General features: G+C 27.1%; 1 protein-coding gene across 4 annotated transcripts in view; it reads right to left on the bottom strand.

The window, feature by feature from the left end:
- Positions 1-13,330, bottom strand: part of LOC122503691 (homeotic protein antennapedia-like) — a 306,715-nt gene extending 293,385 nt beyond the window's left edge. Inside the window, exon 1 of one of the 4 annotated variants that reach the window (XM_043614328.1) lies at positions 13,211-13,330. The gene's annotated coding sequence lies outside the window, so the exon portion shown is untranslated. Of the gene's footprint in view, positions 1-12,939; positions 13,187-13,210 lie in introns of those variants that run through there. The other 3 variants (XM_043614326.1, XM_043614329.1, XM_043614331.1) reach the window with 3 other exon arrangements.
- Positions 13,331-13,680: the final 350 nt, after the last annotated feature.

Here is a 13,680-nt window from a genome sequence, read left to right as displayed (position 1 = left end):
AATTCTTGGCAAAATTTCAATTATTTTCAAAAGATTTCCTCAATTTAATAATTTTTAATATCTACTATTTTAATAAAATTTTCCTAAAGAATTAAAATATTTTAAAAAAATTTAGTAAAATTCAACGCAAACCTTTAATTATTTTCATGAAGTAATAAAAATTTTACAAGTATTATTATTTACAAATTTTTTATAAATTTCTTCGAAATCATTCAACTACTTTCATAAATAATAAAATTTTTACAGGGATTCAATTATTTTCGTAAATATAAAAATTCGTTTTAGGAATTCAATTATTTTTATAGATAATTAAATTGATTGCAGAATTTCAATTATTTTTAATGCAATTTTAATCGAATTCCTCGAAAAATGTAATTATTCTTAAAAATTTCATTAAAATTCTTCAAAAGAATTTAATTATTTATAAATTTATTGATAAAATTCTAATATATATTTAATTGAAGAATTTACAAATTCTTTTATTTATTTTGTAAAATTTAATTTGAAAACAAATGAATATCAAAATTCTCAAAGATTTTTTTCAAAAATTATTAAAAATAATGCATTTTTATAGAAGAATTTTAGTTAAAAACACGAAAACAAAATTAATTTTGGAAAAGTTACAAATTATTGCAGAATTTCAATTATTTTCAAGAGTAATAATATTTGGAAAAATTAAATATTTTTAAAAAATAATAAAACTTATCGCAGAATTTGAATTATTTTTAATAAAATTTTTATCAAATTTCTCGAAAACAATAATTATTCTTAAAAATTTTATTAAAATTCATCGAAAGAATTCAATTATTAAAAAATTTGTCGATAAAATTTTGTATGGGAATTGAATTTTAAGCAACATTCAATTATTGAATAAATAATTTATTTTTCTATTTAAATAATTAAATATCTAGAAGAATTTTCTAGTAAAATTTGATTTAAAAATGAATTTCGGTTAAACTTTTAGATAATAATTGAATATTATAAACATTATTGCATGAATTTTTAAAAATAATTGAATTTTAAAAAGGTTTTGAATTCAAATCTTTGAAAATCTGAATTTTTCGTACTTTTAACTAACAATTCTGTAGAATTAATTTTTTTTTGAAAAAACTAATTGAATTTTTTTTAAAATTATTTGAAGTTTTTATTTTCTAAAATATATTTAATTGAAGAATTTCCGAAAAATCGAAATGTTTGGTAAAATTGAATTATAAATAAATGGATTTGAAAATTCTTAAAAAGATTTTTCAAAAATTATTAAAAATAATTTATTTAAAGAAGAATTTTGGTTAAAAATTCTTAAAAATGTTGATTGAATTGAAATGATAAAAATAATTTTCAAGAAGTTTCAGTAACAATATTCTTATAATATAAAATAATGATTTTGTCACTCAATCATCTTTAATTTATTATAAAACAGAAGGAAATGGATCACTCCGAGTCTTCGACTCGAAGTTATCCATTTCCTTCTGTTTTATAATAATATTCTTATGAGTTGTTCAATTTCAAAAGGTTTGAATTTGAAATTTTTAATTCCAATGGAAAAATAATAATGATTAAATATTTATAAATAAAGTAATTTATTGATGTTTTTGAATAATTTTACATTTAAAGAAATTCTTAAATAAATGTATTAGAACATTTTTCTCAGTATCTAATCATTTTTGAATGAATCAGAATATTCTTTAGGGTCTGGAAATCAGTCAAAATTCTGTCTGGAAATCAGGGAAAAGTCAAGGAAAAGAAAAGTTAAATTTTTGTGGCAACTCTGATTTAAATTTAGCGCCTTTGGGGCGCCATCTGCAGGGACGCCATGGAAACTTTTGCTAACATAACCTCCTATGCTTCTTTGGGATTTTTTCTTTCAAAATGCTTCCTCTTTCTAATAGAAACAAACTATAGAAATTCTCCCCAATCAAAAGTTGAAGAGTCAAAAAAAGGTGTGTTGATAGAAACAAGAGGAAAGCGAGTTTCTCGCACAAGATGGTAACTTGTGATTCTTAAAGATTCTCGTGATTCGTGGAGCATATAGTCGAAGTATCATCCCCCTTGCGTCCTCGCGCTGCTAAGAAATGCACAGGTACGAGACAAGTTCTGGACGCACAATCTGACGCATATATACGTATGGTTATGGACCAGGTATGGCGTAGTAGCGAAGCGGCGTGTTGGTTGCTATAAATCATGGGTTACCACATTGTAGCCCAGTAAATCATCGGACGCGGGGAACGCGAGAGCTTCCCAGCGTGAAATGAAACGAATTCATCTCTGTCATCCCCCACCATGCACCTTCCATCCGCCTCTTTTTGTCTCTCTCTCTCTCTCTCTCTCCCTCTCTCATCCACCATTTACCACCTTCTCTTTTCCACTTTATTTTCATCTCTTTCCCGCCATTATTCTTTTCTCTCTTATTCGTGTTAAGTTTTACTATCCTCTCTCTGCACGCACAAGCATAGTGAGAGACAAAGCGTCTACGTATGTGCGGACTTGTACACATATCTTCTCTCAGGGGGGATATATAACTTTGGACCCACCCACCCACCCTTTTTTTTCAACCTATCCCCTTTCCTAACGTCATCGCACGTCTTTCACACGCACCAACTTTTCTCTCCCGTCTTCCGTTTCCGCCTACTCTTCTCTTCTTTTCCATACTTTTCTTGGACCATGTTCAAACTCTTCATCATCGACCTTGGTATATCAAAGAATTCTTTTTTTCTTCCTTTTTTTTTGCAATCTTGAATTGTTGATTAGTACTTGGAAAAGAATTCTGAACACATTAGTCATTTTGTAACTACATTATTCATGCTGGTGTCTTACTCAAGAATTCTTTCGAAATTTTACATTATATAGCTAAGTCCCATTTTATGTTTAATTTCTATTTTGGGTTCAAAAATACTATGAAACTCAGGCAAAAAATTTGTTTTCGTTACAATAACCATCATTTAATTGATAATTTAGTTTTTTTTATTAACTTTCTTGAAGAAAAAGTACAATTTAGAGAGCGCCATCTGCAGGGACGCTGTGGAAGTGAACAAGCCGTTTCGAGTCAAGCGCCATCTGAAGGGACGCCATGGAAGTTTTTCGTTTAAATAAACTCCCTTTAGTAGATTTTTTAATTTTTTTACATAGAAAAAAAAATTAATGTATAGAAAAAATGTAGACAACGTACAATTAAATTTTGTCTGAGAAAATATAAAACTTGTCATAAATAACAAAAAAACCTCTTTTTTTGGAATGGAAATCCGAGGGAAAATTGATGCACGTCATATATTGCGCATAAAATTTCCCCGTCGACGATTTATTATGATGTTTAATTTTCAACACTTGAGTAAATGTTTGATAATGTCCTTTGCGCGGTTAATTGAAATTAAATATGGATTTTTGAAGGTAATTTACTTTTTTTTCTTCTTATATTCCTCGCCGCAACTTAAATCATCTCCAACCCTCACATCTCCTACGATTTTGCAAAGCTCGACGTGTCGACTATAGGTGCTTCTTGGTCTCTCTTAAAAGACAAACAAAGCATGCCGACGCATATTAATGTACTCGTGTTATACAACATGTCCTTTACTTTTGTATTCTGCTTACTTCAGCAAAAAACGGAGATTATTTTTTTCCCTAACAGTACAGGTATATATAAAAGGGAAATTAAAAAAATATTCTTCTATTCAGCACAGTTAGTGAAATTATGGTAAATAATATTCAGCAGGCACTTAACAAATGAATAATCAATCAATCGGATTAGTAATAAAACAAATGGATTTAGTAATCAGAATGGAATTAATAATGAACTAATAGAATTAATAGAATTGATAATTAATAATTAATAATTTGGGAAACGAAAGAAGAAAATGAATTTGAAACTAGAATAGCGCAATACGATAGGGAAGCAAAAAAAAACTACTGAAAAATGTTGCAATGTTAATGTACCTTACGATTTGTCGATTGGTGGAGTATGTATATATATATATATATAGGCACCCCCGCGAGTTACACGTCAGCAGAGCAATATTTATCGTAATTTGATACAACCGGGCCAGGAACAAAAAATTGCTGGTAGCCAGAGAAGCGGAGGGAAGGCTCATACATCGTGAGCAGCTCAGACGCAGCCGTGCCTCCACCCTCTTCGTCTTTTTCATTCCTCCTACTCACCCCTCCCCCCCTTCCCCACCCATACTCTCTTTCGACCCCCTTTTTCACCCTCCCTCCCTCCCTCACTTCCCCCCAACTTCCCTCATCCTTCACACAACATGGCGAAGCGCTTTTCCTTTGCCCCTGGGTTTTCCACCACCTTCTCATTCTTCACCCTTCCACGTCACCGTCCAATATACGCGTTCGTTTTTCCCAATCTCGAGCTCTCGAAAGTTCTGAAATATCCGTTTTTCTTTTTTCTTTTTTTTTTTTGTGCTTCGTTCATCAATCATTGAGGATAAACAGTTGTGAGGGACTTACGAGTCTAGCGAATGCGATTATACGGAAAATTGATGAGATTGGAAAATTTATATCAGTCATAATTGTTCGGCGGGGGAAGAAGAAAAAAAAAGGAAAATGAGATTAAGATTAATGATAATGGAGAAAATTTCAATGTTGGTTCATTTGTTAGAAGGGAAATGTTGAGATATTATTAAAATGTTGGGAGGAAAAATTTTATTGCGGGGTTTAAGAATTATACTGGAATTTGGAAGGTTAGTGGCGCTTTTGCAGTGCCATCTACAGGGACGCCGAGGGAACTATTCTACCTTTAGGTCAAGTTTTCCTGGAATTTTCAATTAAAAAGTATTTCTTTCTTATTTATTTTCGAGGGACTTACAAATCTGCCAAATTGTATTACTCGTAAAATTTTTCATCAGTTATAATTGTTCAGAAAGAAAAATGAGATTAAGATTAATGATAATGTAAAAAATTACGACGTTGGTTCATTTGTTGGAAAACAAATATTCAGATGATGTTGAAATGTTATAAGGAAAAATATTATTGCTGGGTTTAAAATAATTGTTACTGGATTTAAAAAAGTTAGTGGCGCTTTTGCAGTGCCATCTACAGGGACGCCATGAGAACTAATCTTTATTTAGGTCAACTTCTGCTGCAATTTTCAATTAAAAATATTTATTCAATATTTAGGGACTTACCAGTCTATTAAATAATATCGTAAATTGTTACATGCAAAATTTATATAAGTCATAATTTCTCAGAAAGAAAAGTAAATTGACAGTAAAATTAATGGTAGTGTAAAAATCCAAAGATTGATTGACTCCATAGAAAAAATGTCTAATAATGTTGAAATATTACGAAAAAAATTATTATTGAGGTTTACACCTCTAACTAAAAGTTTGGAAGATGAGTTCCGCCATCTACAGGGACGCCAAGGAATTATTCTTGCTGCAGATCGAGTTTTCTTGAATTTTTCAATAAAACAATATATATATTCTTATTTATTATTGAGAACTATTTTTCCTTCAGCCCAACTTCTCCTTTCCTAAATTCCCTTTTTCATGAATTTTATCGTAATAAAACGATTGATTCTAATTACTTAGTACTATTCTAGGTACTTAGTATTATTTTAGTTACTTATAGTAAATTCTAAACACCAAGAATTTACAAAACTAATACATAGTATTTTAGAAAAAAAAAGAAAAGAGAATATTCATTCTAACGAAATAAGAAGTTTTTCTCCAAACGGTGAATATATGCTATACACGAACCAAAAAGAGACACACTCAATCCAAATAGAATGGAATGTTTAGAATGAAGAAAACAGGTTTACTAATTGGTTCTCTCCCCCGATTGCTACTATCTTTAATCAGTACAACTGGTAAATGTGGAACAAAGAGAGAGATTCTTGAATGGGGTCTGTACCGGAAATGTAGATGAGAGGCAGGGTTTGGGGGAGGTGTGCGGTTTTTTCGCGTTACTGTGGCAGACCATTACGCGACTTTCACATAAATTGAATGTCACTGCTTCCAAAATGTATGTAGCGATAAATATCTCACGCCGAAAAAAAAATAGGAAAAATAATGGCAGCTCATTCTCTAAATGGTGTAAAACTTAAAATCGCGCTCAACACCTCACCGTCGGCATTCTTTATGGATGACTTGTCACCTCCCTATCACACTCGTTCATGCATAATATAAAATCAGGAAGTGTTATTTTCTTACCCTTAAAAATTAGCGAAATTTGTTCTTTTTGAACAAAATTCCCCTAATTCCTAAGGGTAATTTTTTTTGTGTTCTGTTCAAACAAACAAAAAATTCTATATAATATCAAACTTTTTTTGTGAAATTAATAAAAAAGAAAATCATTCCAAATCATAGAACATATAAGATACAGGAGTTTATGAAAAAGTTTTCGATTCGATGAACTGTGAAGGTTAAAAGGAGAATTCAACTTTTTTTTTCTCCCTATATATAGCGTAAGAAAAAAAACTAATCCAATTCATATATAAAAATATAAGACACTTGCGTGCACGAGATAGATAGGGAATCTAATTTTCTGGCAAAAAGGGATGTCCAGGTCTGGGTGAGAGCATCCCTCACTGTATTATTTATACGCAGAGGAAATTGGTACCTAAGCATGCCAAGCACGCACCTATTTTCGCCGAAGGTGCTGCGAGTAATGCTCTCAATTTCTAACATTTTCATAGTGCCTCTCGACAATATTCGTATATAATATAGTTGAACGACATTTTCCAGATGATTTTCCGTATGGACTGCATTAATTTTTCCCTCCAAAAAAGATATAAATCAAAAATTTAAATTATATTATTCCGTACATAGAATTTTGTTTCAAACGTTTTTATTAAAGTTAGATTCCAAAGAAGGTTTTTCTAAGGATATTAAATTGAGACAAAAAAAAACGTATCGAAATGTTGCTTCGCAACTATTTTTCTAAGGTTGTCAAATTGAGACAAAAAATAAATCAAAATGTTCCTTGGCAACTCAATTTGATATCCTTAGAAAATTAGAAAACCTGTGAATAGAAGATTTGACAGCAGAAACAATAGGATAAAGAAAAACTTATGGTTTTTTTCAAAAACAGTAAAATTTTGTTACTAATTGGATTTTAGTAAAATTTGGATTGTATTTCCTTGAGGAAAACTAATTTCAAGAGGTAACAAAAGCGCCATCTACAATGACGCTATGGAAGTAGATTAACTTTGAGACGTTTCGAGTCAAGCGCCATCTGAAGGGACGCCATGGAAGTTTGGAAGTTTATCTTAAAACCTTTGTTTTATTTTGAAAAAAAATTTAGAAAACCTTTCAAATTAATTATGTCTGGTAAAATAATTACATAAGAAGAAAACTATTACAGAAATTAAAAGAAATATAGAGAAGAAACAAAAATTAATATGCAATTTTAACTTTTAATTTTTTTAATGAAAAATTTGAAAATCAGGGTTACCGTTTTTTTCATAAAAAAAAATTCCTAGTCATTTCCCGATCATGAATTATTTTTCCTTGTTCATAAAGAAAAACTCAAAAATTATTTCCAAAATTTCAACTCAATTATTTTCTAGAAATTTTAACTAAAATTCCTCTCAAATTCAATTATTCTTAATTCTTTTTGATAAAGCTCATTAAAAATTTAATTATTTAAAAAAAAGATCAACTAAAACTAAAATATTTCTAAAATCCACTTGTTTATAAAGACAATTTCATAAAATGTGGAATACTGTGAAAGTTTTTAAATTAAATATATTATTTATAAATATAACTATAATTTTAAAAAAATGTAAATAAAACTTTTTCAAAAAACTAACTTATTCAGAATATTTAATTAAAATTTTATTAAAATTCAACTTTTCTAAAACTTTAATTTGAAATTTTTTTAAATTCAATCTATTATTTAGAATATTATATTAGTAACATTAATTTAACATTCTAAAATATAAAAGTATTTATAAATTATTGTATAAAAACAAATTGATATTAATGCAAAAAATAGTTTTTAAAAATTTATTTAAAAAAACAGAATTTTATTTATTTTTATGTCTCGTTTTATTTAGAATTAAAAAAATAATTTTTAGAAATTTCGTATCAATTTTGTTCTAATTAGTTCAAATATTTAGTAAATGAAATGTAGAGAATAAGTTTTGGGATAGAATTATTGCAAAAAAAATTTATAAATTAATTTATTTTTCACTATTTAATACGTAAAAATTTTTCTATTTTAAAATATAACATTTTTAATTGGACATTTTATATTAATTTTTATATTGACTTTTGTAATTTTTGTAACAATTTTTCAATTTTTAATGTGAATAATACAATTTTGTTTAAAAATTTATTTTTAAATATATTTGAAAATAATTTTATTTTTTTGAAGAATTTTATGGAAATTTTGTACAAATAATTAAATTCTCATGAGGAATTCAATTAAAATTATATTTAAAATAATTAAATGTTTGATAATTTGAATTCTTTCCAAACATTTTGTATTACAATTTTATTAAAAATAATTGAATTCCTGTATTATATGCATGAAAATAATTGAATTTTTTAAAATTTTTTTAACGAATTTAGTTAAATTTGTATTGAAAATTTTTTTAAAGAATTTTATTAAAGTCGAATTTTTTAAAATTTTTTATTTGTAATTGTTCAAAAGTTTGAAGATGATTTTTGAAAATAGAAAATTTTGCAATTTACATAATTATAATAAATTGAGAAACCAATTTTTCAAGGTAAATATATATTATTATAGGTATTTATAAAAATCGAAAGCGCAACTTTTCTAAAATTTAATTATTTTTTGAAGTTTTGAATAAAATTATTCGCATTTATAAATAAAATTATTTTTTATTATTTTATAGGTAAAATTTGTTTTATTTTAAAATACACCTACATAACATTTTTAATAAAATTTTATATTAATTTTTATATTACTTTTTTTAATTTTTGTCACATTTTTATGATTTTGAATCTGAAATTATTTAATTTTTTCTAAGAATTTTATTAACCTTTTAAAAATAATTTAATTGTTTTGAAGAATTTTACGGAAATTTTGTGAAAATAATTAAATTCTTTGGAGAAATTCAATTAAAATTTTATAGAAATAATTGAATTCTTCTAATTTTTTTGACGAATTTAATTAAAATTGTATTGAAAATAATTGAATCTCGTGAAAAGGAATTTAGTAAATTTTTTGGAAAATAATTTAACTGTTTTAAAGAATTTTATTAAAGTTGAATTTTTTTAAATTTTGTATCTGAAATTATTCAAAAGTTGAAGATAATTTTTGAGAATAAAAAATCTTGTATTTTACGTAGTTATAATAAATTAAATAAACAATTTTCCTATATAGTTACTCATATATTTTAGTTATAAAAATTAAAAGCTCTACTTTTATATAAAATTCAATTACTTTTTTGAATTTTTAAATAAAATTAATCGCAAAATTATTTAAAATAAATTTAGTTCCAAATCTGTAAAGTCCAATTATTGTCAGAAATAGAAAGAATTTTAAATTATATTGAATTTTTTCTTTTCTTTAAAGGCTGTTTTGTTGGACAACAAAATTTAGAATTTTCTTATGATTTTTAGAAATTAAATATTTTTCCAGTACTTTTGATAAAATTTCCTGACTTTTCAAAGAATTCCCTTATTCTCCTGTAAAAAATATGTATTTCAAATATTTTTTACAATAAAAAAAGTTTTCATAGAAAAATATTTAATCTTTTTTAATGAAATATAATTAATAAGTTTTAAAAAAAATATTTCGGGTTTTTCTTATCAAATAACCAGTGTTTTTATTTAAAGAAAAAAAAAATTTTTTATTAAAAAAAATTCAAAATTCCCGGTCTAGAAAAAAAATTTCCTGGCATTTTTCGGTTTTTTTCCGGTCCAGCGGTGACACCGAAATTTTAGAAAATAGTAAAATATGGAAAATATTCAATCATGGCGGGGTAAATTTACATCCGGAAAAAATCGGATTGAAAAAGTTAAAGTTAGATGAGGGTCCACTTGTGCGATTGGCAATTTTTTTTTTTCAAAGACTTTTTTTCCCCACTGGTGCGTGTCTCTATTAAGTGCACTGAGGAGACAGTCCTGAGGGATCGAGCAACTATAAAACGGCGGTTCGAAAGCCAATAATTGGAATAAACTCGTATACGTTCCCTATCATGCCGTTTCCCAACAGATCTCGTTTCACGGCTCGATTCTGTCACGAACCGAGGTTGCGACCAGGACCGCATTCTCGCTTTCAAAGGGATAACTAGAAAACTTCCTTTTTCCACCCTCATTCAACAAAAACTTTATTCCCTCCCTTTTTTTTTACTTTCTTAACTTTGGTTTTGAGGCCTTCAGTTGGCAGAGGATTTTTTTTTTCCTTAAATCCCACTCCCACTTATATATCGTATGGCAAAAGATACCATTCTCTCTCTCTCTCTCTATATATATGTAAGGAATATTCAAGGAAAATGCGCTGTTAAAATTTTGGACACAATCTCTCCATTTGTCTTACAGGACATGGAAATAAATCTTTGACGGCTCAGCCGGCTAAGAAAAATGCCATCCTTCCGTTAGACACCCCCATTGCGCGTTCCTGCAAACCTGCCATTCTTTTTCTTTGTTTTACTACCCTTGCGACGACGCCGGTGCAAGAGAGCTTTCGAACTAAACCCCCCCCCCCTCTTGGTCCCCTTTTGCCGCACCACCCACACTATATCCCCCCCCCCTCTCTTCTTTTCCGATGCTTCATCGATAAATCATAATATTCGTATTAACATTCCTAGCACTTCCTTCCTACCAAGCTCCTGCCTCTTCGCCCACGAGAATACACGATCTGTCGGTCTCGAAAGTCATTCAAGATAAGGGGGGGAGCTTCCCTATGCTATAACGCTGTATTTTGCAAAGAGGAAGTTTTCTGGTTTTGATGGTCATCCGGAATGATCTATTTATAAACCAATTATAAACCCATTGATTTTTTTACAGCCGATAAACTCCCAAAAATTCCGAAAAAAAGATTATCTGCTGTCTTCCAACTGGGAGCTGCTGGATAGTAATTTTTGCGAAATATAAAAATTTTATTTTCGACAGAAAAGTTTTAATAAACAATCTGGGCACATGCTCCAAAAAAATTGTTAGTTAACAATTCATTTTTTTTGGCCTTTAATTCAAAAACGCCAATTAAATTAAGTTACGGAACAATTGAACTGCCGGATCGTAGATCTAAGAAATCACTTTCCTCGTGTTTTATATAATAATTAAAGATGACCGAATGATAAAATCATTAATTTATAATAAAAAAATATTGTTGCTGTAACTATTCTTCAAAATTATATTCATTATTTCAATTCAATTATTATTTTCTCGAAGTTTTCACTACAAATTCTTCTTTAAATAAATTATTTTTAATAATTTTTTGAAAAAGTTTCCTTTGAGAATTTTCAAATCCATTTGTTTACAATATACCTAATTGAATTGATAAAAAGAATTTTATTAAAATTTTTAAAAATAATTGATTTTTTTGCAAATAATTTTATTCAAATATTCAAAAATAATTGAATTCTTACGAAGAACTTAATTAATTTTTTTTTAAATAATTGATTTTTTTTCAAAAAATTTTATGAAAATTGTGTTTTAAAATAATTAGACTTCTGTAAAAATTTACTATTTATGAAAATAATTCAATTCCTAAAAAGAATTTTATTATTATTCACGAAAATAATTAAATCCCTGTAAAAACTTTATATTATTTATGAAAATAATTGAATTATTGCGAAGAAATTTATAAAAAAATTTTAAATAATTGAATTCTTGTGAAACTTTTATTATTTCTTTATTTATTTAAGTAGTAAACGGAACTATTTTATGAAAATAATTAAATGTTTGCGTAGAATTTTATCAAAAAATTTTTTAATTAATTGAATACTTTCTAAAATTTTATTGAAATAGTAAATATTGAAAATCATGGAATTGAGGAAAATTTTTGATAATAATTGAAATTTGACAGGAATTCTATTAAAATTTTTGAAAATAATTGAATTTCGGAGAATAATTTTATTATTGATAAAGAGAATTGAAATTTTGATGAGAATACAATTACGGACAATTCGAAATACTCAAAATATTGAATTTTAAAAAAATAGAAGCTAATTTTCATTAATTTTAAATTTTAAATTTACATTAAAAAATTTTCTATTAAATACTTTGATAATTCAATTATTTTCAATAATTTTCAATAATAATAATAATAATAATTTTAATTTTCAATTATTTGCAATTAAAATTCCTCCTAAGTTGATTTTCAAAAATTGTAACAAAATACTTGAAAAAAATTAATTATTTTCAATTAAATTTTACAAAATTTTAACAATTTTAAACGATTATAATAATAATAAAGATATAAAGAAAAAGATAAAGATATAATTGAAAAATTTAATTATCTTAAAAAATTATTGAAAGATTTTTTATAGTTATTTTTCACACTATAAAAATTGAAATAAGTTGCATTTTATACTAAAACAATTTGGTCTTTTATTGAAATATTTGGAGGAAAGGACGAAAAAGTTGCAATTTTTTAAAATAAGTCTAAAAAAGTTTCAATTTTCTTAATTTCTCTGACAAAAAATTTTGTTTCTTTATTGTCATTTCCCTGACTTTAATGACATGTAGCCACACTGTTTCTTATATTTTTCAAATAATTGTTATAAAAAATAAGTAATTAAATATTTTAAATGTAATATTTGATTATTTGTTGACACAATAAACCATTTTTGAATTCAACTTAAAAATAAATAATTCTAAAATTCATGTCGATTTTAGCGAAAAATAAAAACTGTTTTTTTAACGAAAATGTCAAGAAATTACCTTTTCAATGTTTTAAACAACTGGGACATGAATTTTCGTGTTGCCCAATTGCGACAAGTTCAAGACGTTATTTAGTATACAATTTGTGGTTATAAACAAATGCTTAGTTAATGAATTAACAGAAAATAATTTAACTTACCAAAATTTAAAAAGTAAAATTCCAGCAAGATAAAAAATTATCATTGTGTATTACACAACAATTTCTCTTTTCCAAAACAAATCTTTAATTTGGTTAGGTGTTGATCATTTTAATTTTGCCGTATTTGCGACTAAGAACACCGCGATTTTTTCAGCACTCGGCAATGGCAATATTTTAATTTTTAATTACCCTCTAAAATTATTTTCTTATTACACAAAAATAAAAATTTTGTGTGGCTTATACCCCATATAGAATATAAATAAAATTGTACCTTAAAAGTCTAAAAAACTATGTTTTTGACGGCCATTTTGGAACGATCAGGTGTTTCCTGCTCATGCGTAGTTATTCACATGTTGCTATCTTCTCCATCACAAAAAAACATTCACTCCTGTTTTCATTGAAGAATTTCAACACTTCCTAACCACGTTTTGGTGAACTGTGAAAAAAGGGACAATTTTTCGGAAAGAACATGTGATTTTAATAATTACGAACACTCCCGGTAAGAATTAATACTGAACTATTTTTTAAGCCTACACACTTGTCACTCGATCGCGGTTTTAAGTAATTCGAACACTCCCGAAACTAAATATTAACCTAGAAATTAAAATTTCGAATTAAAGATGATTTTAAAAACACGTGTGTCGAATGTGAAGAGTAATGAAAATTTTCCGATTTTGCACTGATACTATCTCACTCTCTTGCTTTCTTCGTCGCCACGTCAGAGTGGGGATACGCAGAGTA

The sequence above is a fragment of the Leptopilina heterotoma genome, unplaced genomic scaffold (assembly GCF_015476425.1).
Source record: "Leptopilina heterotoma isolate Lh14 unplaced genomic scaffold, ASM1547642v1 Lhet_268, whole genome shotgun sequence".
Taxonomy (NCBI): domain Eukaryota; kingdom Metazoa; phylum Arthropoda; class Insecta; order Hymenoptera; family Figitidae; genus Leptopilina; species Leptopilina heterotoma.
The sequence above is the reverse complement of the archived record's forward strand: the minus strand, read 5'-3'. Positions and strand labels throughout refer to the sequence as shown.